Here is a 25,591-nt window from a genome sequence, read left to right as displayed (position 1 = left end):
TAATTCAGCTTTACATGAATATTTTCAGAATATACGACACAGATGAGAAGAATCCAAATGTTTTAATGACTTCTGGGGGAAAATTGTCAAGTTAAAATTAATTGAGGGCAATGAAATTCTTAGTTTTTTATTAACAATTTGATTTTATTGAGTTTGGTTTGGTTACAAAAACACTAGACATGCAATATTTTCATATAAATCAACAAAGTAATCTATTATATTAATCATAATCATATTATATTTATCAGAAAATTAAGGACAAATGCCTCATCAAAAGAAACATCAAAAGTTCCCCATATTTTTTTGTTTGATTAGTTTTATTTGATTTTTATCCAATTAAATGAACAATAGAAACTGCAAATGAGTCTCATTTATCAAAATCTAATGAAATTAGCAAAAGGTTTTGCAAATTTCACATTTTGGAAGTTTTTTTTACTTCAGTTTTGATTCAACTGCTTCTAAAAACAACAAAAGCAGTTAAAACAAACCATCCAGTTGTTTTTTGCTAAAAAGTTGATGTTTGTTGATGTTTCTGGAAAATAAGCTGCTTTAAAAACCTAGCAACCCCAGCCCGTTAACTAGCAACCTCCAGTACATTTGGTCAGCTAGTTTTACCGCTGTATGCTACTGGTAAAGACAACAGTTTTGTTGTTGACTTACATCCAGATTCTTGTAGGTTGTGCAGGAGGCTCCACTTCTGCTTTTCAAAGATGAATGGTAGTTTAATTGCGCATCTGTTTGCAGGCCAATTTTCAAACATTGAGCAGAGACGTGGTCAGCAGAAAGTTATGTGGATTTAAGGTGACAAGAGGTTCTAAAACAGAGAAAATCTCATGATGTAAGAATCGTTTTGTGTTTTGTTTCGAGCCTCACGTGTTCAAGGAAACATAACAGGTCACCTTTAAAGTCACTGAATGTTTCTGGTCCTATTATAATATTAAACTAAAGAAATATAAAGGTGTAAATGGTTGGTATGAATTTAAAAAGCGGCCATCTTGAATCGTGCTTTGGGGGCCGCGTGACGTCATTCCGGGGCCCATAAGGGGCCCCCCGCCCACAGCAGACGTCCTGACTGTGACGGAAACAGAAGCGAGTTATTTACAGTCTCTGGGTCAGATGATTTCCCTTCAGAGTGGCTGAACACATGACCAGGCGCTCCTGTTTACAGAGAACACTTGAATGCCTCACTTGTGTCTCTGAAAGACTGAGAGTCTGTCTGCTGAAAATGTAGATTTTTTATATTTGATGTTTTTGAAAAAGTAATTTAAATATGTACATGTGACTGTCACTTCACAACATTTCACATCTCAAGGCATTTATAAAAGAAAATATGTTTTTTTTAACTTTATTGTGTTAAAGCAGGATTGGTGCAATGTAATGAATATTTATTATTGCTAATGTCTTGATTACTTTTGTATATTTGTAACTGAAATAAAGGTTATTTTATATCTCATCAAAGTTATTGAATTTGGGGATTTTTTATTGGTGCTGTGACAGACATTTCAAAATATAAAACTTTTAAGTAAATAATTATTTAAGTCAAGTAATTGACTTAATTTTTTTTTAGACTTACATAAATCATTTAATCCAATATTTATTGACTTAAATTAATGATTGACTTAAAATACTAGTTGATTTTTTTTAAACAAAATAAGGTCATGAGTGAAATAAACTTCCAGTGGAACAAATTTTTTTAATCAGCATTAAAGAATAATTGACATAATAAAAGCTCCTATACAACTTTCTGAAAATGTCTTGTAAGTGAGTTTTGTTTCAGATCAAAATAAGAAATAGAAATTGGACATTTAATTAAAATGTTGTATTTCTACTAAACATCTACTTTACAATCAATAAATGAACAATTTCTCCTGCTGGCTTTGGGTATTAAATGCTAATAAAATGTGATAAATCATAATAATCTTTTTTATAGTTGTTTTCCAAACAATTTCCCATTTTTACTTAACCCTTCATTAACCAGAGCACAGATTGCTGAGTAAACTGTAATCCCTGATATTTTCCATGCTTCTGACTGGTTTTGGACCGGAACCAGTTCCAGAAGAGAACCCGGAGAACAGAAACCTCCGTGAGCCTCAGCGCGGCTTGTTTGGGCCGTTGGGGATGCATTTCTCCTCTGTGCATATTGTGGAAGCGTTTTAGGCCAACATGAATAAGTAATGAAACACCAAGTAACAGCAAGAGCAAGCTTTTAAATATTTCATCCCTCCAGTCCTGCACTGCGACCCAAAATCTCCAGTCCAACAGCAGCAGCGGCTCCAACGTCACAATGCGATAAATAAACTTGTTTCCACTTTAACGATTTAACTCCAGACTTCGTTTGTGCTCAGTTTGACTCTTTAAAGGTGAAAACTGTCCAACTTCAACTGGGAAGCAGGTTTTTTTTGTTTTGTTTTTACCCAAAATGCACAAACAAGTTTAAATGCTTCAGCACGAGTAACAGAAGTGATTTCTCTAAATTCAACATACTTTCAGTAACAAGTTTAGTTTGAATATTACGGTAAGCATCTTTAGTTAATATTTTAACATAATTCAGTCATTTTTCCATTGACAACACTATGAAAATCGGAATAAAAGAATAATGGAAATACAACAATAAAAAAAAATGATTTATTTTTTGGCTGTATGTCCTAAAATAGGTTCTTACTACTGGCAGAAATGACAAAGAAGACGGCCGGAAGTGGCAGAAAGGTGATGGTTTGGCTTGTTTTTTTGACTTAGTGTGTTAAACTTATTAATATGTGATTTTATTTAATTTAATGCAAACACTGTAATTACAAAAATATGGGTGTTTTTTGACAGAGTAATACTGGCAAAGTTTTGTGCACATTTGTGCTGGAAACTCAGAAAATGACCACAAAATTTCACAAATTGGAATTACAGAATAAATTTGTTTAAAGAAAACAAAAAAAATTTGGAAAAAAACGTTTTGAGCTGGAATGAGACAATTTTTCAGCCGTTTCAAAAAATTTTGTTTAATAAAAATGCAATGAAAACACTTTTTTTCACATCACGAGTCACATGATCAACAACAGGATGTTTACTACTGTCGGAAATGATGAAGAAGACTTTATTGGCATTAAATGATGACTTTATTCTGAAAATATTGTGATTATTCAAGCAATATTTTTACTTTATTCTCATAATATTAGAACTTCATTCTGATATATCTATTTTGTAATATCACTTTATTGCTGTCATATATTGAGTATAAAAGTGAAGTTGTTTGGAAAGCTTTAACAGGAATAAAAAGTACAGGAGTCACTATAATTTGTAAATAATACAGTTCACAGGACATACATGTGATATAAAGTATAAAGTTTACGTCTTTGCCTTTGTTAGTGACACATTTTGAGGTCTCCAATCAAACCTTCCTGCAGGAAAACCTGTTGCCTTCCTGGAGGCTGTGATGCTGCAGACGGGCTGCTGTTCACAGCTCTGACTGCCAAACATGAGCCATGCGCAGCACAAAGAGGAGGGCTCCATTCACGACCCTCATTAATAGTCGAAAGCAGTGGCACCATCTAATTATGAAGCTCATCCATCAAGCGTAACAAGGACCGTCATCGGTATTTAGTTGGGCATAAAAGCCGCCGCGTTCTGCTTTATATGCTAAGCGAAATGCCACAAAGAGTTTGCGAGTTCCCAATCTCGCCTCTAATGGCTTTTCCATAATTTAATGAATGATGTATTACACAGAGCCGGGAACCTTGGAGAGAAAGGGGACGAGCGGGAGAGACAAACAGATTTACTGCGGGAACTGTTGACCTGCATGTCGGACAGGAAGAGGACAAACTGGACAACCACGGTCCATCCTGAAAGGTTGTCTCCCAACAAAATCAGTTTGAAATAAAGAAATCATCCAGAAATAAGGTTTTGTATGGGTCCAATCATGCATGATTTGAGACTGAAAGTGATAAAAATTATGTCGTTTTAGTGCAAAAATAAATTTTTCTTTACAAAAATGGCAGCCATCTTGAATTTATTTAGTACAAATTTAGGTTCTTGTTTCTAAATATGGTAAAAATCTTTTAAATGTAGAAACAAGCATTAAAGTTTCCATGCTCACCACTCAAATATGTTCTTCACATTTCCCTTACATTTCAGCATGACAATCATATTTCAAAATGGCTGCCATTTTCAAGCATTTAAAAAATAATTATTAGCTTAAAATGTCACTAATTTCCCTCCATGTTTACGACTTTGGTCATCACAATCATACAACTTTAAAATGACAATATTAATACATTTTACAGGCTGAGCAACAGCTGCCTTCATTGTTAGCACTAATGGTGACCCCTACAGATCCTAAGGCGCTTTTTGTGATTGGCTGCTAATTAACACTTATTAATAATAATGACCAAGCTGACGGTGCATGCAGAGCAGGAAGATGGCTGCCAGCTGAGGCATCACCTGGCCGATTGCGATTGTTTCAACATTTTCCCACCGGGATTATTAAACACCTTAAATCTCACTCAATACGGCAGGCCAAAAGTGCCACTTCTAAAAAGGTTAAAAAAAAAAAAAAACATTGCAAAAAAAAGACTTTTACTGATATTTTTGATACAAAACATGTAAAAATCAGCAAAAGTCCATTCTTAAGACTGCTTTTTTTTCTACATCATTTTACAAACATCTTCTGAAATGTGAAAAAAAGAAGCTTTTGTTCAGGTTAGAAATAATTTAAATTTTTAGTTTTGAAAATGGCATCACCTGCTGAGTATTCATTACCCAGTAGATTTATACATAATCACAGTATGATACTTTATCCTTTTTGGATTCTGCACCTAAAAATGTACCAAAGTATGAAACAACTAAAACTAATTAAATACTAAACAATATTAAACTAATAATAACTTATAAAAACTAGCAAACATACTCTAAAAACTATTTTCACCCTGTTACATTTCGCAGGTTTTAGTTGTGTGGTCTATGAATCCTTTTCTGTTAATGATTTTATATTTTTTTTAGCTAAAATAGTTTATGGTTTCAGAATCAAAGTAATTTTTCTCCCACACTTTTCACAGGCTGATCCTCTGCAGCCACACACAACAGCTGCATCTGTAATGAGCATCGTGAGCAAATACCCTGATGCAATTTTCTCCAAAGATGAAGCAGATTATCGGGGAAAGTCACTTCAAAATAATTACAGGATCCAGAAATGAATGAGTGAGAGTTTGGGCCGTCGCGTGCAGCAGCAGCTGCTCCTGAACGCAGCTCGCAGCTGCAGAGACTCGCGTGCAGCTCGTCATTAACATCCACTAAGATTTGTGTTTGTCGGCGCCGTTCTCCTGGGTGCCGGATCATTTCGCACCACCAACACATGAGCATTGAAATTCTGTTACGCGGCCACAATTTCTCCCTCTAATGAAGCCATTACTTTGCTTGTATCAGGTTTGGTAGTGTGAGGTTAATGGCTTCATTAGGCAACAAATCGCCACCCAGGGCTTGTGGAACGCACTTTGCCTTGACGCCTCTGCTATATTTCACCGCCTGCCATCTCTGAAAGTATTAAATTATAAGGGAAACAGATTAGAGCGGGCTAACAATGTGGAATGCTTTTATTTCCAAATGGATAGAGGGAGACAATTTGCCGTACAATAATATTAATGATTCAGAAATATAAAGACAGGATGTCCACGAAGCTACACAATTAGTTTCATAGATTTATTTTGTGAAACTTTTCAGAGATTCCCACTCAGATGTTTCTCATTTTGCTGGATAATCCATAAATTCAAGGGGAAACTTGTCATGAAAAATTCAGTTTTTGCATATTTTTTAACTTCAGTTTGGCTCTCAACAGTCTAAGTATTAAAAAACAATAAGTAAAGGTTTATGGTGTCTGGAAAATGAGCCATTTGAAAACATCACATTCCATGAGTGGTTGCCTAGCGACACCAGCCCGTTACCTAGCAACCCAACAGGAACTCGGGCACTTGCGGTCAGCTGGTCTCACAGCTGTATGCGCTGCTAGAAAAAAACAAGTGTTTTGCTCTCGACTTGCCATCCAGAAACCACTTAATGCATTCTTCTGGGTCGTGAAGGAGGCTCCACTTTTGCTGTTCAAAGATGTACGGTTGAGTAATTACACATCTGTTTGCCTATTCGTAGATTTTTTATTCTAAATAAAATGCAGTTTGAGAAGCTGAAATACCAAAGAACAATTCTGCTTAGATTCCTTCAGACTAGTAGACTAGGGGCAGCAGCTAACTGCTGCCCCTAGTCAGTTCTTAAAGAGACAGAGACCAATTTCAAGGCCTCAGATAACGTTATGAAGCGAAGCCATTTTTATTTTAATCAGTTTTTGATCATAACAACTGAAAATTGTGACCTGATTGTGCTTTAAAACGGCACAATGTGTCTGGAAAATACATATTACTGTCCCTTTAACTCTATTGGTGTTTGGAAATGAATCTTTGTTGCTGATGATTGAGTGAGATAATTTACCGTCGATGTTAGCTTCTGTGCTAAGTTGCTTTCCACTGTGCAGATTAATGGATACAAACGCACATTTTGAGTTTGAATGATCAAAATAGTCACAAATAATAAAAGATACATAGATAGGACCCAGATCAAAAGCCGAGGAGAATTAATAAGTCTTTAAAGATTTACAAGATGCTGCTCTGATGTGCTCTGGCAGCCAGTTGCAGAGAGCAGGAGGAGCCGCCCTGGAGGCTCTTCAGCCAAAGAGCCATTTGTGTTTGGGACGAAGGCTGGAAGACGCTGCATCTGGGTCTGGATCCAGACCAACAAACGGTCCAGAAGTGGAGCAATTCATTAATTCACAATCACTACAGTTTGGAAAACAAACTTTCTTTACAACTCCAACCTGATCACAAATATAAACGTCAACCACCGTCTTTGACTGCTAGAAGTAAAGATGGCGGATTGGAGGATTTGGTTGGCCAGATGTTTACGACGTGTTTAGCAGTAAATTCTGACATAATAGTTAAAAACAACAGCAGGAATTAGAGAAAACCTGAAAAAACCGTTGCTAACAGAATATAAAGATGTGTTTGCAGTATTGGGAGAGACTAAATAAATCTTTTCTGCAGTCTCTGAGTCTTAGGTTCAGACTGTACCGCTCCAGGATAATGAAGAGGATTTTTAAACAAACGAAGACCCAAATGAAGAGACATAAGCAAACCTGTGCAGATTTCTCTACTGCACTGGGTTTTATTATTTATCTTTTTCAACTCTAAGTTATTTTTGCTGATTATTCACATCCCTGTTAATATGCATATTTGCATACATTATGTTCTCAGTTTGCCTCTGGGTGTTATTTTTGTTTTTTCATAACTTTCATAAATTTCAGAGTATTTTCACTCGGCTCGTTGTCATTTCCTTTCCTGTCTCTCCCTTTTTCTGCAGAGATATAAAGTTTATTTTCCAACTGCTCCTTCCTGCATTTTATTCTGAATGTGGTTCTAGCATTATTGATGTAGTCCTGATGAAACAGTAATAATGCCAAGGAGATCCCTGAATTGTGACTGATGATGTTTTCTTGAACAGGTTGGGTCTGTGGTCCACAAAAAACATGTTAAAATCATTCTTAGATAATGAGATTGCACCTTTTTCAGGGTTTTTGTTGCTTTAAATCCAAATACTGCAACGTTTACACTCGCACATGAAGATGGCTGCAAACAAGTGCGCAATTATGCAACCATACATCTTTGAAAAGCAGAAGTGGAGCCTCCTGCACAACCAAGAATGCAGCAAGTGGTTTCTGGATGGAAAGTCAACAACAAAAAATGTTTCTTTTCCAGCCAAACGGGCTGAGCTGGGGTTGCTAGGTAACGGTTGGAACTCCGCTGGGGTTGCTAGGTAACGGTTGGAACTCCGCTGGGGTTGCTAGGTAACGGTTGGAACTCCGCTGGGGTTGCTAGGTAACGGGCTGAGCTCCGCTGGGGTTGCTATAGTAACAGCAGAACGTGACCCAACAATTGAGATGCTTTTGAAACGGCTCGTTTTCCAGACACTAAAACACATGAACACATTAAACCTGGTTGCCACAAGTATGAACTGATAGTAATCTGAACCGCCATCTTGGTAGGAAACGCAGCGCAAAGCGTAGCTGAACCACGGCTTCCAGACCAACAAAAAGAAACAAAAGCAGTTTAAGATTTATATTTAAATGTTTTGTTTTTCAGATTTTAGATTTCCGTATTACTATTTGTGTTACTGTTGTGTGTTTTATGACCCTTGGAAACGAGATGCTACATCCCCAAAACAAGTAAATAAAATAATAGGTGTAATGGACTAACACTATAAGTCAGAGTTTGTAGCTTGTTTTTTGTTGTCAAATCAACTGCCTTGATAGCCAGGGATGCCTACCAAAATGGATGCCAGTTAAGTGTGACATCACATGAGAACGAAGTATCACCAACAAACAGCAGCTGTATTTTTATCTGTCTTTAAAAGCAGTAGAAACCCAAATGGACGTTTAAAACAAGAAAAAGGTGAATTTTTTATAACAGATCCCGTTTGCTGCATGTTGCCAAAGCATAGACTGAGCAATATTTTAATATTTATGACATATAAATATCAAACACCACGATAAAGTTCAAAAGCCTACTCATGCAACTTAAGATGCTGGTAATGAGGGACACATGCGTTTCTCCTTCCTGCTCTGGAGTGCAGAGATTTCCTATAAAACAAGCTTTTCTCATCTGCGCGCGTTTTTCTGGACGTGAGATAAATGGAGCGTAGAGCCATAAAAACTGTCAGTCTGCAACGCAGCTCGTTCATTCATGCAGTGAGAAGACGGCTAAAGAGACAGCGACTCATGGAGATCTGCGGGTTGGAAAGAGGGAGGATTCCTCTGGCAATAAAAGGATAATAAACCAGCAGAAAGAGGCTCCACTCTGTAAATAACTATACGGCTGTTTCATGGAGGTGAGATCTGATCTAATCATAAAGGAAAAGATGCAATAAAGTCAAAATATCTCCTGAAATAATCCTGAATTTTGTTTAATCATATTTGTGATTAGGGAATAAATCTAAAGCTTTGGATTGATATCCAGCCAAAGGAGCAGCTTCATAAATACAACTACTCAAACAAACATAATCAAAATGTTATAAAACTGAATTAAATTTTCTTTTTTATGTGTTTTAAATTGGTTTGGAAAGATAAAACTTTTCCCCGCAGTTAATTAACAAGTCCGCAGCACATTGAAATGATTCTCTCTGAAAACTGTCACAAGTAGCAGCCAAAGAAACGAGAGAACAATTTGTTCATGTGAGATTGGAGGCAAAGATATTTTTGCCATTTTCATCAGTCGGATGAAACTCGACGCTGATTGTTACAGTTGGTTTTACTGTAAAACAGAAGCTTTTTCTGTTCTTAGAGCTTTAATTAACCTTTCTTACAAATATGTTTAACCTTTTCTAGTGATGAATGAAAGGAAAATTTGTTTTGTTATTAAAGCTTGGAAGTTATGAAGTTAAATTATAACACAGCGTGAACATTTACAGTTTAATAGACTGAAAAAGGCAACAGATTATCATTATTATTATAACACAAACATTACAATGTGAATGTAACGACTTCAGATGGATGAACAGTCGAGGTTTAGTTTTCAGTATTTACTCTTTCTGGACTCAGATTTAAAGTGCAGTTTCATAAAAACTGATGAAACTCCTACAAATTAAAAAAAAGAAAAGATTTCTGGAAGAAACGTCGTCTATAGCAGCTCTGAGTCAGTGAAACGTTTTCTGCTCTGCTGTAACACAAACCAACACAATAAATCAGAAGTTTTTGGAGTTTGTTTTAAGGAGTTATAGCAGCTAGCTGTGATGCAGTGCTAATGTTAAAAATAAAATCTAACTTCAAACTGGTTTAAATGTTCTCTCTGATGTTCATTTTCTGATTGGCTGCCAGTAAAATTCAGCTATCAGAGCAACTATTGCAAATGCTTTGCTGCCATTTCTTTTTCCAATTTTTCCTCTGAAGAGTTTTTGCGACGCTACTGGCTCGTATTTTTGCAACATTAGGCAGACAGGAAGGAGGGCGAGGAGAGGGGAAGACATGCGGCGAAGGTCGCCGGACCGGGAGTCAAACCCGCAACGTCGAGGACTGAGGCCTCCAGACGTGCCGTGGCAGCACAGGGGGTTAGCACGCCCCATGCTGCCATTTCTACCACTTCTTTGCTATGCTAACATTAGCTTGCTATGCTAATGCTAATTTGTTTACATATCATTTGCCTGGAAAATGTCTGCTGTAAGAAACTACAAGAACTGTGGGAACAGAATCAAATTTAAAGTGATAAAAATAAAATATTATTTTCCTGATGAAAAACTTTATTATCTAGTGAAGTCAAAACTTTCTGCCACAGAAATCGTGGAGATCTAAAATTGGATGGTATGGGACAAAATTTATGGCATATGAATGGAATCATGATTAAGCAATAAATCAAAAACTTTTCTTTCCGTTTTTTGTAGCATCAATGCTCAGATCAAGTTGCTTGCTGTCCAGACTGAATTCTTCCCGCAGTCGTCTGCATGTCAATGATTGGTGAGCCGCTCGCTGCCGAGTCCCCGGCGTTTCATCCCTACAGCCCCCGTCCCCTCACACGAAAACAATCAGGCCGTGACGGATCCACAGATGACATATTACAGGGAAAAAGCTCCAATCATTGGATAATGAAAACCAATCAATCACTTGTAGGTAAACTGGGCATGTGTGGCAACAATGAGCGCTCTTCTGGTTTCTGGCAACTCTTTGATTAATGCCTGGCCCGGCCTCGCTCCGTGTCCGGGGCTCCCATAAAACGTTACGGCCGACTGTCTGGAGACCTCATTTTCCTCCGTTTCAGTCTCCGTTCGCCGGATGATGCCTCCCAGCTGACCCGGCCTGTAATGCCACTATTAATAGTGTTGCCACAGTGATTAATCACAAACCCAAAGCTCGCGCCGTTGTGTGGAACAATAGAGTTTCTTTGTGAAAAAACCCTTTTTGTTGCCCTTGATTTGACTCGCGTTGGCGCCGCTACGCCCCGCATTAAAAGCAATCATTGCTTCAGATCATGAAAAACTGATGGATTTCTCTTTAGAGAAAGCAAATTGAAGTGGTATTGTGCTTATGTTGCATATCATTGCACAGCCAGAGGTGACACCTGGGTTTAACAAATGAGATGAGGTGTGACAGAACAGATATTATGAAAGTTAATTTGGGCCCTGGGGGGAAGTGGATCTCTGTAGCAACAGTGTCAGTGAAATAATTCAACAGGAAACTACAAAGAAAAGGAAAACCCACGTTTATTGGCTCCCTGCCTGTTAATAATTCATGCAAACCCACTTCCACCAACAGGACAAGCTTCTGGTAAGACATCAGGCAGAAGAATTTCAAGTTTTGCATACATTTGCAAACTCTGACTGGTGAAACGTTTTGTTTTGGTGGATTCTTGTTGCTTTCAGTGCAGTGGAGGTATGGAGTGAAAATGGTGTTTAATCAGATTCAGATGCAGAGCTGAGCAGAATAATGTTTACCTTTTTCAGTGTTGAGGTTTGTAAAAGTATTAAATATTTGCCTCATCTCATTACGAATCAAACGAGCCATGGAGTTTTGCAGGCTCCATCTTCAAGCATCATTGCATTCAAGTTAATCCGTTTTGTTCAAGACAAAGTAAGATTTGTTTAGATCTGATGCACACTGCTCTATCCTGCCTCTCTGTGTCGTCATTCTGTATAAAATCCATCAGGAATGAGTTGGAAGATCTGATGGGAATCCTTTCTAAAACTATCGGTCCGATGCGTCTCTGCAGGAGCTTGTCGGTTCAATCGCTGTTTAGCTTCATGTAGCATCTGGTCGCTGCTATAACTAGGATTAATGCAGTACTTAAAGATCCTACTGTCATTTACTCATTCAGACTGATGATGAACTGGGTTAATGTAAACTGTGTTTTAATTAAGCTCTGAATATTTTGTGTTTTATTGTCTTTTGTTGGGACCCAGGTCTCCTACATCAAGTTTTAGCTGCTTGAGTGAATTTCAGCAAAGAAGAAACAAAGTGTTGTGAAGAAGCAGATTGAGATTAGCTTGATCGTAATCAATGACGTAAACTTTAAAGGTTTAATAGCTTTCAGAATGACACATCCATCCATCTGAAATCGGGTTGCCGGGAGAAGGCAACCCCAGATTGACGCTTGCTGCCCTTTTGTGCATTTCTGTTGTGATACAGGCCTTAAATTTTTATTTTGTTATCTTAAAAAGCTCTAAATTTGAGTTGGTGAATCCTCCAGAAACCCTGTGAACTGATTTACATTTGCCAGCTAGCAAAGCTAAAGCTAGTTAGCTTTTGTATGTTCATCATGAGTAAATTCCAATGTATCGCTAGTTTGGCTGGATGACATTGTTCTTAGCCATTGACTCATGTCTGCAGCCAAACCATGTGATTTATTTATTTTTGATTATCTTAAGTACATTTCTGTTCTGATACAGGTCTTAAAATAAATTCTTAATGGCCTTAAAAAATCTTAAATTTGAGTTGGTGAATTCTAAAGTGGCTATTAAGCTATAAGAAAAGCACAAACAAGCTAGCTTGCTTTACCTTTTTTAGGAAAAACGCTAGCAAGGTCAAGCAACGTCGCAAACTTTACCTCACTAGCTTTTTCCAAAAATAATAAAAAGCTAGGTAGCTGTTTTACTAAGAAGAGTAAAAGCTAGGTAAAGTTTGCTACTTACCTTGGCTTAGCTAGGTAGCAAGGGCAAAGCTAGCTAGCTTTTTATGTCCATCAGGTGTAAATGTGAATGTATTGCTAGTTGGCCGTACAATATTGTTCTTAGCCATTGTTTCTTAAAAATGTCTTTAAAAACCTTAAATTTGAGTTGGTAAAACCTGCAGCTAGCTAGCATGCATGTGTAAACAAGCCAGCTAGCTTTGCCCTTCTTCTTTAGCTCAGTTCTGATGTGATACAGGTTTTAAATTGAATTCACAGTGCTCTTAAACGGTCTTAAAATGTCTTAAATTTGTATTAATGCTCACATTTGTCACCCACCCACAATTAAAACTTAATCAGATACCTGAAATCAGTGCTGGCAGCTCTCAGTGCCAAACGTCCCAGACTCATTTAGAGGTTGAAGAGAAATTTGTTTGAAGTGTCTTTTCAGAAAAATTGCATTTTATCCCTGAGCACTTAGAACAGACAGATATAAAATAATTGAAATTGTGAGCATAGATCTCTGAGATGGCTCTTTATTGCGCTCTCTCTGCTCTACAGAGGCCACAAAAAGCACACACAAGCAAAGCCTGGATTAGTTGGTAATGGCTGGCATCAATATGGCTCTAATGTCGTTTCATGATGCATCCTGATCGTTTCTGGCCAGGCAAAGAGCGTTCGCCAGCTCGCTTTAATGACTCGCATGTCAGGAAAACAAATGTTATTACTCAGCGTTATTAAATATTGCTTTTATTTGTGACAGCAGAGAGTCGGGCGCAGTCAGCTGGTTTCTAATGCATCTCTTTGCACCAAATCAAAACAGGCTGATTTTATTTCTGCCGATAAAAATACACGACAGTTTAAAAGTATACGAAACTTATAGATTTATTTGTTGTAATTAGTGACGGGGGAGGAGGGACTTACTATAAAACGCAGCAAAAATAATAACTCAGTTTTGCGAAACTTGGTCATCAGTGAGATGTTTTTATAAAATGTAGTTATTCTCTCTGCAGCAGATCAGACTGACTTTATTCTATCACATAAAAACGACACAATGAGGTTTAAAACAAAATGAATGAATAAGCCAGCAGTAAAACCCACAGTCACCACTCGAACTTTATGTTTAGGTCATTCTAGCAAAATATGATAAAAACATCATAAAAAGTCCAGGAAGTTTTTGAGCAGTAGTTTTATGTAGCTTCTTCTCCAGCGGCTAACAGGGAAAACGCTAGAAAGATGTTTTCATCTTAAATGTGGAATATATAGTTATACAGTTTTAATTACTAATCAGAATGTCGCTTTTGAGTCTGTATACATCAGTTAATCAATAACAAAATCAGTTGACGATTATCTCAGTAATCTATTAATCGTGATTAATTGTTTCAGCCCTACATGATGTATGAGGTTGTTTTAAATCAATCATTACTTAAAGCTCCAGTATCTAACGTGATATAACAATATAACGTATATAACAATATTTTTTACAAACTTTGTATGCTGTATGGAATGAGACACATAATCAGGGGGAAAAATGGAGATTGTCTGCTATTTCCCAATGCTTGAAGCGCTAACTATAAACAGCCAATCAGAGCCAGGAGGCGGGACTTAGCGCTGTCAATCATCCTCCATGTAGCATGCTGTAAATACTAAGGCTAGTTAGCTAGTTTTCCTGTAACTGTAAGTTGTTTCTCAGTCATCAGCATATTTAGCAATGTGTTCATGAGGATGATTGACAGCGCTACGTCCCTCCTCCTGGTTGTTTTTTATTGGGAGCAGTGAAGATTTTATTTTAATTATAAAATTTACATACTGCAGCTTTAATATTGATAAAAAAGAACTCCAGATAACTTCCCCTTTAACAGGGAAAATGTGAAATAATTTTTCTAGTGGTTTTTACTGACCTAGTTTCTTAAGATCAGTAAAAAGTGATTGAAAAAACTCCAAAATGTAGAAAAACAATATGGAATAAGAATCAGACTCTAATCTTTCTCTGCAGCCTCTTTAAAACTTTATCCAGTAGGAAATATCAGCAAAATAAGAATAAATCATGTCGTTAGTACAAGAGTGGACAATAGGAAGGTGAAGTTGCTCTAATTGCTGCTCGCTTTCTCTCGGCGCTCGCAGCAGTCAGAAGGTCACAGCTGTCATTCGTTACAGCAGATGCATTAAAAGCCTTTGGAAACATGTCTGACAACCAGTTATTAAAATGGACGCGGTTCCTCTGAGAGCAGCCGAGGATTTTGGGTAATGAGGGAAATGGGCCCGCAGTGTCCTCCAGCTCCAGTCGGAGATGGATGGCTGTCTGCGTAACGAGTCGTTGAGGAGCGACGCCTCAGTCTGCCCTTCGCTCTACTGTACGACACGTCCTGGAGAAACGCCACATGTAAAGAATCTGCAGGCATAATTATCATTATTTATGCCCCATTCAGATGCCCATGTGGAGTTTTCATGTTTCTGTGTCTTCATCCCAAAAGAAGAGAGACGGATTCCTCCATAGAGCTGAACAAGAAAAAGATAAAACCTTAAAGATTCTCTTTGAGCTCTGAGTCGCTGAAATATTTCTCTGCCTTGGAAACTGGGGCAGAAGCACATCAGTGGGGAAAGTTCTGCTCCAACTATTTCTTTAAAGCCATCGTTCAGCTTTGATTCTGTCATGACGCCACACAGAAAGGAGAAGAAGAAGGAAATGTGTCATTTCAGAAGGTCAAAGGGCAGCGACACTCATTCCTACCACTACCAGAGAAACTGGACTAAAAACAATTAGTTACGTTCACGCAATTACATCCACTTTAGTAACTTTAAGTACTTTTATCTTTACTTTTACTTGAGTAATTTTATTATGAAGTATTTCTAGTGTTAGTTTGTAAAACTTCTGGGTTTTTCACCCACTGAATGAAAAACATGTTTTCACCAGAAATCCACCAGAAAGGCTCAGAAGATGCAAATGGTGTTTTCTGTTGAGTTTTCATCATCCAGCCAATATCACATAATCACAATCCATCACCTGTTAGAAATCTGCACATAAAATTAACCAAATTATGAAAACACTACAAGAACCACTGTAAGTAATAAAACCAAACAATACTTCACTAATAGAGACTTGCAAAAACATTCTGAAACTAGATAAAACTAAATTAGTCACAGCAAAATCAAGCTAAACTAAACTGAAAAACCCAAAACTACTACAGTCCTGGTAAATATCTTCACCCCCTTCAAAGTAAGAGCATGAAAACTGGGAGAAATTTATTCAACTGAAAGTTTACAAAACAGTAAAATATCGCTTTAGACTTTCTCTGAAAAACAAAAGGTTATTTAGGGGAAGCCGAGTGCGCTAAGCGTTTTTAACGTTAGCAAAATTAGCTGTGCTATTAGCGCATTAGCAGCATAAGCTCCTACAGTTGTTTATTATTTGTTGCCTGATTCTTCAGTTTCATTTTCTAAACAAAAACCAAACATGAGGTAAATGTCCACACCTCACACTGTTTAGTTGTTCATAAACAAACGCTTAAATATTTCTGGTTATAATGTGTTCATCTCTCTGCAGGCCTGGTTATCAAAAAGGCGTTAACATTATGCATTTATTGTTATCACTCAGCTACAAGGGGTAAAAAATATGCTGCCACGCATAGTTTTTATTTTTGAACACAAGCAGCAGCACCATTTTTTCCAGCATAGCTGTTATATTGCAGTTCTGGCAGCGCTAACTGCAGGATCCGTCATGCTGCGGGCTGAAACTGGGTTAAGTCAAACCATAAAAAAAAATAATCTTCCTTAACGAACCTCACACCTCTTATTAATGTACTTCCCAATTTACATATAGGAATCATTGCTCATTCATCATAGTGAAACGCTCATAGTCCCAGCAGTTTAGCTTTTCTCCATCCTCATTTGTTTCCTGCAGCTTCATAAAGTGACATTTTTAAAACACTTAACAACTCAAAAACGTTTCCTAAACCCAAAGGAATGTTTTTAACCTACAAACTTCCAGAATTTTATCTGAAAGCCACAAAAGGAGGACGAGTTAAACTAAATGGGTTCATAATTAATGTTTTCCAGCTTTTTATAGAGTCTTAGCTCAAACAAATGTTTTAGAGGCATGCTACATGCTAATTGCTACGAGACTTTACATTGTTTTTGTAACTTCATCCAATAAAAACACACAACTTAAAAAATACACCTGCATTTCTCTGGATCATAAAGAAATTTTAAAAGTTTAAAATCAGTCGTAGATCAAGACAATAAAAGAATATTTGGAACCAAACTGACAAAATATCATTCAAATACTAATAAAAGTTTGTTTTCATCTTTAAAACCCGTAAAGAGGGCGGGACTCTGCTGAGGATGCCAGGTATTGGAGGGTTTTTGATTGCATTAACTTATTGCAAGAGAAAAGCTGAATGTTTTTTTTTTTTTTAAGTTTCTCTACTGTTTCTAGAAGCAATAGAGAAACAAACATAAAAAGTTAATTTTGCATAAACATTGGATGTTGTGCAATAAAATGTTATTGTTTTATCGCTACAACTATTGTGATCATGTTAAAAAAACAAAAAACTATTACTTAATTTTTAGGCAACTTTATGGCTGTGATATAAATACTGCATAGATAAACATGATCATTTTTATTTTAAAAAAGTGTTTTATATCACTAAACTAAAGTAACTGCATTTAGTCACATTTTCTAATTTATTGATTTATTTCAGCTAATACATTTGATCACAAACATTTGGTTTTCCGCAGCATTTTTCTGTTGTGATTTTACAGTTTTTATGTAAATTTCAAACATTTTTAGTGTAAAAAGGAACATTATAACTACATGGACATGAATAGTAATGTAGTGGATATACTTTACTACTGTTCTTCATTACACATGTATACATTTTCTTTGTTTTCTTTTATTACACTATGTTCAATGAAGTCAACATGTTGACGTCTTTATTTGGCTGTCAACATGGTGTCAGCCATTGCCGCTCCGTCAGCTGGTGGAACAATGTGGCGTTCGCAGCCTGTCAGCTGCATATGGAAGCGTGAGCGTGATGAAGTGAGTGTTTATGAAAGCGCATATAAGATGAGGAACAGTAAATATGCCACAGATGGCGCGGGTGATGGACGGCGGTGGGGAGCGACGTTAATGCTGCTTTATGTGCCTGTTTGGTTCTGGTTTCATTAAGCCTTCCTGTCCTTTCAGAAGACCCACATTTCAACGCTTCGTTCATATCTAGAGGATTGGCTGTCAGCTGGAAAACTGACCACATTTAATGTGAATTATTTGAATTCTGATTTAGTAAACGGAGCAAAAATTAAATATCTGAAAGGCTAAAACACAACTTTCAGTGATTAAGACATATTTCATAAAATAAATGACAAATGTAAGGAATAATTGACTTGAAACAAGCTCTTATATCTTGTAGGGCTGAAACAATTTAGCTTAATCATAATTAATCTAAAATAATGGCCAACTAATTTAGTCATTGATTAATTGTTAACTGGAGCAAAGACTCAAAAACAGGCATTTGCTGAAAGAACAACAATAATTAAACCAAAACTGTACAAAAAAAACAACTGATTTTGTATTTAAAAGTAAACTGTCAGGTTCTGTGTTTTTCTGTGTTTAATTCTGAGTTTCTGTGTCCTGAGTTCTCCTAGTTGTCCTGTCTTCCCCTTGATTGTTCCCAGGTGTGTCACTGATTACCCTCAGTGTATTTAGTCCCTCCTGTGTCCTTTGTTCCTCGTCGGGTCCTTGTCATCGTTTGTCGTTGTCAGATTGTCAGATTGTCGTTGTTGTTTTTTGTGCCGCCCTTAAGACCAGTTGCTACCGGTGTGAGCCCTGGCTTCTGCTCAGCCGTGCTGCCTGGCCGCGGACTACTGTTTGGACTGTTTTTGTGGATTTTTTGTTATTTAATTACACCACCGTTCACTTACCTGGGTCTCCAGCGTCTGCCTCACCACCTCCATCACCTCACTCCATGACAGAAGGACCCGACCAAGAATACGGTGAGGCTCGCTGTTTTAACATCATGGACCCAGAGGGTGTAGAGGAGCTGCTCCGAACGATCCAGGAGTATGAGGATTCAAAGAGCACGTCCACGTTCGCCCTCAGACGTCTAGGGTTCGCCATACGCCTGGGTATGTTGCTGGACTACTGGGTTCCACGTCTCCAGCACCCCGCGCTGGTGGAGCTGCAGCGGGAGGCAGAGGAGATACGCCAGACAGCCTTCGCGGCCTGGGATGCTAAACCTCTGCCTCCCAGGCCAGACATCCGCTCCGCCAGCCCAGCCCCAGCTCCAGCCTCTGCTCCTCGTCCTGCTCCGCCGGACCCCGCTCCGGTTGCCGTTCCTGCTCCGCCGGACCCCGCTCCGGCTGCCGTTCCTGCTCCGCCGGATTCCGCTCCGGCTGCCGTTCCTGCTCAGCCGGATTCCGCTCCGGCTGCCGTTCCTGCTCCGCCGGATTCCGCTCCGGCCTCCGTGGACTCTGCTCCGCCGGATTCCGCTCCGGCCTCCGTGGACTCTGCTCCGCCGGATTCCGCTCCGGCCTCCGTGGACTCTGCTCCGCCGGATTCCGCTCCGGCCTCCGTGGACTCTGCTCCGCCGGATTCCGCTCCGGCTCCTGCTCCTGCTCCGCCGGATTCCGCTCCGGCTCCTGCTCCGCCGGATTCCGCTCCGGCTCCTGCTCCTGCTCCGCCGGATTCCGCTCCGGCTCCTGCTCCTGCTCCGCCGGATTCCGCTCCGGCTCCTGCTCCTGCTCCGCCGGATTCCGCTCCGGCTCCTGCTCCTGCTCCGCCGGATTCCGCTCCGGCTCCTGCTCCTGCTCCGCCGGATTCCGCTCCGGCTCCTGCTCCTGCTCCGCCGGATTCCGCTCCGGCTCCTGCTCCTGCTCCGCCGGATTCCGCTCCGGCTCCTGCTCCTGCTCCGCCGGATTCCGCTCCGGCCTCCGTGGACTCTGCTCCTTCCGAGATCCCTAGTGCTCCTCCCGAGATCCCTAGTGCTCCTCCCGAGATCCCTAGTGCTCCTCCCGAGATCCCTAGTGCTCCTCCCGTGTCCCCTAGTGCTCCTCCCGTGTCCCCTAGTGCTCCTCCAGTGTCCCCTAGTGCTCCTCCAGTGTCCCCTAGTGCTCCTCCAGTGTCCCCTAGTGCTCCTCCAGTGTCCCCTAGTGCTCCTCCAGTGTCCCCTAGTGCTCCTCCAGTGTCCCCTAGTGCTCTCCCGAGTCCCCTAGTGCTCCTCCCGAGTCCCCTAGTGCTCCTCCCGAGTCCCCTAGTGCTCCTCCCGAGTCCCCTAGTGCTCCTTGGCGCCGAGGACGCCCTCCGGACCTCCCCCGTGGGGTCTGCCGCGGGCGCCGAGGACGCCCTCCGGACCTCCCCCGTGGGGTCTGCCGCGGGCGCCGAGGACGCCCTCCGGACCTCCCCCGTGGGGTCTGCCGCGGGCGCCGAGGACGCCCTCCGGACCCCCCTCGACGCCTCTGCCCTCTTTCTGTTTTAGTTTTGGACTCTTGGCCCCTCCTTGTGTTTCCGCCCACCTTTTGTGGGTAGTTTTTTGTTTTCTGGACTCTGGCCCTCCTGCCGTCGCTCCTCCGCCCACCCTGGTTTTTGGGTTTTGGATTTTGTTTTTGGGCGTCTGGTAGCCGCCCTTTAAGGGGGGGGTACTGTCAGGTTCTGTGTTTTTCTGTGTTTAATTCTGAGTTTCTGTGTCCTGAGTTCTCCTAGTTGTCCTGTCTTCCCCTTGATTGTTCCAGGTGTGTCACTGATTACCCTCAGTGTATTTAGTCCCTCCTGTGTCCTTTGTTCCTCGTCGGGTCCTTGTCATCGTTTGTCGTTGTCAGATTGTCGTTGTTGTTTTTTTGTGCCGCCCTTAAGACCAGTTGCTACCGGTGTGAGCCCTGGCTTCTGCTCAGCCGTGCTGCCTGGCCGCGGACTACTGTTTGGACTGTTTTTGTGGATTTTTTGTTATTTAATTACACCACCGTTCACTTACCTGGTCTCCAGCGTCTGCCTCACCACCTCCATCACCTCACTCCATGACATAAACATATACATCTTTGTCTATAAATATGTCCAATTATTGATCTATCAATCCAAAAATAGTCACCAGATTAGCCCTGAATATTTTACATTGATGTTTTAATAACAATGTGTATTTATAAATACCAAATAAAAGCACAATTTAATACACAAATTAAACATGCTGCAGAAAAATCCCATTTTAAACCCTTAAGAATAGAAAATGTTTTGTTTGGATGTTTTCTGTGCACTTTTAAATGAGTTTGTCCAAAATCAAACAAAACCTCAATTATTATTGAATATTTTGTTGTTATTAGTTTTGCTAATAACAACAGTGTATAAACACATTACTAATTGTATTTATGGTCACAATATGTATAAATATGGTTCCTTACTGGAACCAGCAGGAGTTAAACGCTGACTCAGCTCCTCTGATGAATCTCACAAAATCCTCTAAAGCGACTTTAGAAAAAAAAAATCTTTGAACAAGTTTGAGGAAGTGGATGCAGAAACTTCTGGAGCGGAGAGGGATTTGTGAGTGCTCTTCAAAAGGAAACCGAATCGGGGTTTTGTTCCTGTCTGAAGTGAGTCAGAGAGGCTGATTTTAATATTTGGTTACCTGAGTTTGTTAGATATCAAAAACCCCACTGAGGCCTTTTCTCTTTCGTTCGGAGTGTTTGTCGCTGCCACTTCCGACTCCCTGAGGTTACCGCCTTTCCAGGCGAACCCCGCTGGTGTGTCGTGTAAAAACACAAACAATAAAACGCCACAGATCCTTCAGGGCTTCTGGAGACTGCGACTCTCGCCTTTGTTGTGAATATAAAGCTACTTTCATGGCACAGAAAATAAGAAACGTACTGGTAGCAGACTATCCAAAAACCTGAGGTTTCTCTGTTTTTGTCAGGGGAGGGAAAAAAGCAAAAGAAAGAGGATTTATGACACTCTGACATGAAAGAGAAGTTTTTGTTGCCTGCTGACAAACAAATGGTTTGTGAATGAACTGAGTGAAGAACGGAGACGGGAGACGGAGGACAAGCTGAGTTACGACTTCAGTACTGAAGTTTCTCTCAACAAAACCGAGACACTTTGGAGCTGCAGATATGTTTAATATTTAATATTATACTTTATAAGAGCAATAGGGGCTTTGATTCTAGATAACAGAAGAAAAATGGAGCAAATTTCTGCAAAAAACTGAGAATTTGTTGTTTAATTTCAAGAAGAAATTGGAGGTTGGCAAAAAGTAGAGAGTAGAGTGAAAGTAGAAGTACTTTGAAATGAAATGACTCAAATAAAAGTAATTAAGTAAATGACATTATTTGTGAAGTTGCAAACAGTTTTACCGCCTTCCCTTCATTTTCTTTTAAATAATTTTATGTGTTGTTTGTCGCTGCCTCTCGGCCACGACTCCTTTGCAAAAGATGTTTTTAAGCTTGTTGGGTTTTATTGTGGTAAAATAACAATTAAATAAAAAAATATTCTGATGTGCATCTCATAATTTAACCCCATCAATCAAGAGGATTTCTATTGCCTTTCTCACTGATTTCTGACTTTATTTTCCCTAAGAGCCTCCAGAAGGTCTTAAAAGGTTTTAAATCTGAATTGGTGGAACATAAAGGAACCTTAAACCCGGTTTAGTTCTCTGTATGGAAGCGGTTAGCAGTAGTATGCTAAGCTAGTTAGCTAGTTATCAGCAGTCAGATGAGCAAAGTTTGTCCATTTCTGTGGAGATGAGGGTCTTAAATTTAATTCCTAATGGTGTTTACGACTTAAACAGTTTTAAATTTGAGTTGGTTAATCTTAAAGAAACCCAATGTTTGTATCCAGTTTAGGTTTGCATATGGAAGCTGTTAGCAGTTTGAGGCTTCTGCTAATTAGCTGCTAACATATTATTGCTAGCCAGCTAGCTTTTATGTCCGTATCATGGCTAATATGTCAACAAGTAAATGCAAAAACTCTACATTTCTGTGGAATACAAGCCTCAAATTCCCCCCATCATGGCATTCAAAGGTCTTAAAAAGTCTTAAATTTGAGGAGGTGAAACCCAAAGATAAATTTGATGTTTTGTAAATGTACCATCCAGTTCACGTGGATGGTAAATCAGATTCAGTTTGCGTTTAGCTGCCCTGTGAACTTAGCTTCAGTTGGATCCAAACCGCAGCAGAACATGAGGTGACACCTTTGTGCTTTCAGAACCTTCTTCATGAATTCAGGGTAAAATCCAGGAAAACTGGCGCTGCGGCTGCACAGTTTGCAGAATGTGAGCCGTTTGAGGTGAACTGAAACACCTGTGTCCTATTTGAACCAAACATGCACTCAGTCACGTTGATATACGGAGCAACATTAGCATTTTAAAGAAAACTCGCTTTCTGTCCTACTTTTACATCCACATGCACTTGCTTTCTTGCTTCTCTAGATTATTTGAAAACAAACAACTGTTAGTTGATCGAAATGCATTCAAGAATCAGTTAAAAGCCAGACTGGAGATATTTTCTGACTCTTATTCTGTCTTTGCTTCGTTCACTCCAGCAGCAAAAATCACTCACTCTTTAGTTTTTCCTTCCTCTAATTTACAGACACTTTCTGTGCACATTTAGTCGTTAGCGAAACGGCTCTCGTGGTGCATTCAGGTTCCCAGTCATCAGGGTTGGCTCAGACGAGAACCTTGATTGTTTTTTTATGGCGCAGACGTTTTAGTGTAAAGCTGCAGTGAAGGTTGTGTGAATGAAAGGGGAAGAAATGTGAATGATTACGGAGTGTGTGAGAAAAGCCCCTCTGTGGAAGTGGATCCTTTGAGTCAGTTTACTTCCTCTCACACGGAAAATCATCTTTAGTGTTGAAAGTGCAGAGTTTTATTCAGCTGCAGGTTTTCTGTGAACATCGACACTATGGGGCCAAAAAAGGGTCAAAATTATTGCATTTTTCTAAAAAACTATTTAAAACTGAATGTCAGGTTTTAACTCAAAATCTGAACATCAACAATGAGTTCAAGGTAAGAGTAATGAAAATTTTTATTTATATTTTAACAGTTTTTTGAATTTGAATATTTAGGAGCAGTAATTTACATATTAGCTAAATATTTAAGGTAATTTGCAAATTACTGCTAACTAAATAGCCTGCTTTTTAGAAAGCTAGCTAGTGTGCTATTTGGCTACCAAGCTTACTGAACAGTTTATTTAACAAGCTAAACAGTAAGCTACCAAACTAACTAAATTGTTTATTTATAAAGTTAACTAGATAGCCTGCTACTTAGCAAGATAATTAGTTTGCTATTTAATTAGCTTAAAAAACTCTATTTTTTTAAACTGTGACATTTATAAATTGCTGAATAACATGGTGAAACATTTAACTTTGAAAGATGAAAGATTTTGTCCTCTGAAATTAACAGCAATAATTTGAATAATTATTGCCGTAAATTTTTGACAGTGTAACTTTACAAACAGAAGACCAGAGGCTGCTGTCATTGTTTGGTATTAACTTCCTTCACTTTCCTTGTATTAAGCCCCAATTCATTTAAACACCTGGAGTATTATATTTAGAAATATTTTCTGTTTTTCTCCTGACAGGAAATGAGTCTCGTGTCTCTTTCCGGGATTTTAATGACAGTTTGCTGTGAAGCTGCTGTTCGCCACCACAGACGGGCATCTGTGCATGTTTGGGAGCCAATTTCTGCACCTGCAGTTTATGTCTCAACAGAGCTGATGGAGAGAAAATGTTCCAGCAGACCTTCCTAACAACATCAACAAAAGCATTTAAGAGCTGCTCAAGGTGAATTTCTCTAAAATTAGAGATAAAAACGCTTCTTCTCTCCAGCTGCAGAGGGCGCCGTGGCTCTGCTGTTCAGCTCCACCATTCCTACAAACGTAATGATTTTAAATGATTCACTGCGGCCCAAATTATGCTCCGTGTTCATGTCACAGAAATGAATGTTGGTACTGAGACGACTGTGTTCCCAGGACAATAAAAACAACATTTTCCCCCTTCAGCGTTTCTGCACATCCCTGCACTTCCACAGTTCCACAGATCCTCTGCATAAAGCGTCTCATGTTCTGCAGTTGGATCCACTTAACTGCATTTCTGATCATTAAATCATCACGTTTGCTAATCAGCTCATCAAACTGGAGGAAAAAAGTTTCATCTGAAAGCAAAAGCTCAAGAAAAGATGTGACTTTTCTTCAGTGGAAAGTTGTGTAAAAACCTCCAAAATGACACAGCAGTTTGTTCCTGTGGGCAGGAAGCCTCTCCAGTAGCAGTCAGTGTTGCAGGGATTCTGAAGACGCCTCTGACTGAAGTTGTTGCTGTATGAGAGTCACGATATGCTAACAGCTGCATTTCCAAACTCAATATTCCACAGTATAATATAATTAGCATAATATGCTAATCCAACTCCTATGCTTCACCAAACACCCTGTTGCCATGGTTACGATCAATCATTACAGCTAATGAAGACGGGGGTTACGGACAAATAATATGGCCAAATGCATTTAAATGGTTGTTTTGTGCTTAATGATTTAACTGTAAAATTTTAAGTATCTTTTGTTTTACTTTGAAATCTGGGCTTTTATTGTGAAATCTGGGCTTTTTAGAACATTAGTTGGAGAATCTTCAACACAATGAGAAATGTCTGAATAAAAATAATAAACCACAGACACTGACAATATTGACATTAATGTATTGCAATATACAATGTAAATGAATAATTTTATACATAAACTGGTAAAAAATAAAACTAAATTTACCTTTTGTTGTATTTGGTTTCAATAAGAATGTAATTTTCTCATTGAAGTTACATACTGTGTCTTTAATTATTTATTTTTCCATAAATTGGGAGAAAGGAAAGTGTCCATTCAAAGTAAAGGAATGAGTAGTGAAAACTTTATACGTCAACTTGGAGTTGCCAGAAATCCACAAAACGACATATTTGTGAGCTTAG

General features: G+C 39.1%; 1 protein-coding gene and 1 long non-coding RNA gene across 2 annotated transcripts in view; one reads left to right on the top strand and one right to left on the bottom strand.

Moving 5' to 3' along the window:
- Positions 1-25,591, bottom strand: part of slc39a10 (solute carrier family 39 member 10) — a 121,029-nt gene that overhangs the window by 36,423 nt on the left and 59,015 nt on the right. The gene's annotated exons all lie outside the window — the stretch shown is intronic.
- Positions 23,383-25,408, top strand: LOC129374508 (uncharacterized). The gene is made up of 2 exons (XR_008607504.1): positions 23,383-23,650; positions 24,225-25,408. It is a non-coding gene; the product is annotated as an uncharacterized LOC129374508 (long non-coding RNA).

The sequence above is a fragment of the Poeciliopsis prolifica genome, unplaced genomic scaffold, assembly GCF_027474105.1.
Source record: "Poeciliopsis prolifica strain line A6 unplaced genomic scaffold, Auburn_PproV2 SCAFFOLD036, whole genome shotgun sequence".
Classification (NCBI taxonomy): Eukaryota; Metazoa; Chordata; class Actinopteri; order Cyprinodontiformes; family Poeciliidae; genus Poeciliopsis; species Poeciliopsis prolifica.
Note: the sequence above shows the minus strand (reverse complement) of the source record. Positions and strands in the feature narration are given on the sequence as shown.